The following is a 3007-nucleotide window of genomic DNA, read 5'->3' as shown; positions in this document are numbered from 1 at the left end:
CGGAGCCGAGACCCGATTGGTTGGAGGGGTGGCGCGAGCCGTCAGGGAGTGAGAGCGTCTATTGGCTGAAAGCTGTCCATGGGCGGAGCTTCATCTCTGCTCGCAGCTCTTTGTCTACCTGAGAAGGCGAGAGCTAAAGATTGCTCCGCCCCAATGTGCCGGCGACCAATCAGAAATCCCAGACGCCGGGCGGAGATTGTGATTGGTGGCTGCAGTTACTAAGAGGGACAAAGGAAGAGAAGAGAAATTTCTGAGGAGGATTTAAAGTGACAGGAGCTGAAAAAGAGGAAATTCTCACCTGTGTAAAATACCCCCTCCCCCTCCCCCACCTACCTGACATACCCCCCCCCACCTACCCTGACACACCCCTCTCCTCCCCCTCCCCCACCTACCTGACATACCCCTCTCCTCCCCCCACCTACCTGACACACCCCCTCTCCTCCCCCCTCCCCCCCACCCTACCTGACATACCCCCCCACCTACCTACCCCCTCCAGACACACCCCTCCCCCACCTCCTACCTGACACACCCCTCTCCTCCCCCTCCCCACCTACCTGACATACCCCTCTCCTCCCCCTCCCCCCACCTACCTGACACACCCCTCTCCTCCCCCTCCCCCCACCTACCTGACACACCCCTCTCCTCCCCCTCCAGACACACCCCCTCCCCCACCTACCTACCCCCTCCAGACACACCCCTCCCCCACCTACCCCCTCCAGACACACCCCTCCCCCACCTACCTACCCCCCTCCAGACACACCCCTCCCCCACCTACCTACCCCCTCCAGACACACCCCTCCCCCACCTACCTACCCCCCTCCAGACACACCCCTCCCCCACCTCCTACCTGACACACCCCCTCTCCTCCCCCCTCCCCCACCTACCTGACATACCCCTCTCCTCCCCCCTCCCCCACCTACCTGACATACCCCTCTCCTCCCCCTCCCCCCACCTACCTGACACACCCCTCTCCTCCCCCTCCCCCCACCTACCTGACACACCCCTCTCCTCCCCCCTCCAGACACACCCCTCCCCCACCTAACCTACCCCCTCCAGACACACCCCTCCCCCACCTACCCCCTCCAGACACACCCCTCCCCCACCTACCTACCCCCTCCAGACACACCCCCTCCCCCACCTACCTACCCCCTCCAGACACACCCCTCCCCCACCTACCTACCCCCTCCAGACACACCCCTCCCCCCACCTACCTACCCCCTCCAGACACACCCCTCCCCCCACCTACCTACCCCCTCCAGACACACCCCTCCCCCACCTACCTACCCCCTCCAGACACACCCTTCCCCCCACCTACCTACCTACCCCCTCCCCACCCCCACAATACACACCTGTGTAAAATACCCCTCCCCCACCTACCAGACACACCCCCTCTCCTCCCCCACCTACCTACCCCCTCCAGACACACCCCTCCCCCACCTACCTGACATACCCTTCTCCTCCCCCTCCCCCACCTACCTGACATACCCCTCTCCTCCCCCACCTACCAGACTCACCCCCACCCCCATCTTTTAGATATACCCCTCCCCCACAAGTTCTCACCTGTGTTTCCACCTACCGACCCCCTCCAGACGCACCCCTCCCCCACCTGCACCCCTCCCCCACCTACCCCCCCTCCAGACACATCCCTCCCCCATCTACCCCCCTCCCCCACAATACACACCTGTGTAAAATACCCCTCTCCTCCCCCACCTACCAGACATACCCCCACCCCCATCTTTCAGATATACCCCTCTCCCCACCTACCCCCCACAATACTCACCTGTGTCCCCACCTACCTACCCCCTCCAGACACACCCCTCCCCCACAATACACACCTGTGCCCCCCACTGCCAGACATACCCCCTCCCCCACAAATTCTCACCTGTGTCCCCACCTACCTACCCCCCCTCCAGACACATCCCCCTCCCCCACAATACACACCCCCCTCCAGACACCCCCCTCCCCAACAAATACACACCTGTGTCCCCCCACCTATCAGATATACCCCCCTCCCCTCTATATGCACACCTGTGTGTCCCCCACTGCCAGACATACCCCCTCCCCCCACCTATCAGATATACCCCACCCCCCACAAATACCTGTGTCCCCCACCTATCAGATATACCACCTACCCCCTTATATACACACCTGTGTCTCCCTCCCTCCCACCCACCCCACAAATACCTGTGTCTGAAATACCCCTCCCCCCACCTACCCCCCCCCCCCCCACAAATACACACCTGGGTCCCCCTCCCCAACCTATCATATATACCCCCTATATACACACACCTGTGTCCCCCACCTACCCCCCCCCACATACCCCACCTACTAGACATACCTCCTCCCCCACTTACCCCTCCCCCACAAATACACACCTGTGTCCCCCCTCCACAAATACATACCTGTATCTAAAATACCCCTCCCCCACCTACCCCCCCCTACAAATATACACCTGTGTCCCCACCCCACAAATACACACCTGTGTCCAAAATACCCCTCCCCCACCTACCCCCTCCACAAATACACATCTTTGTCCCCCCTCCCCCCACCTGTGTCCCCCCACCCCCCCCCCCAATAACAGAAATCCACAGGGGGAGGGGAAGCATGGAACTTCACGTCGTTCGTGTCATCCTCGTCCCTTCACTCTCTGTGTACATCGGCCCTTCTAACATGGAGGAACCCTTGAAATGACGTTCAGAAAGCCCCGCCTCCTTCTATCTACAGACTGGACGCTGGGTTGTCGGTCACACTGGGGGGTCAATGGAGAATGGCTCCCTTATTTGGGGATTATGGGGAGAAGGGCCCCTTTAGATTGGTGGGTGATGGGGGAAGGGCCCTCTTACAATGTTGGTGAGTGGGAGAAGGGCCCCTAACATTGGTAGTCATTAGAAGGGCCCCTAACATTGGTGGTTATTGGGGGGCCCCTAACATTAGTGGTCATTGGGGGGGCCCTTATATTGGGGGTCATTTGGAGAAGGACCCCCTTATATTGGTGGTCAGTGGAGAA

This window comes from Aquarana catesbeiana, linkage group LG07 (genome assembly GCF_042186555.1).
Source record: "Aquarana catesbeiana isolate 2022-GZ linkage group LG07, ASM4218655v1, whole genome shotgun sequence".
Lineage (NCBI taxonomy): Eukaryota > Metazoa > Chordata > Amphibia > Anura > Ranidae > Aquarana > Aquarana catesbeiana.
This window is presented reverse-complemented; position numbering follows the sequence as displayed.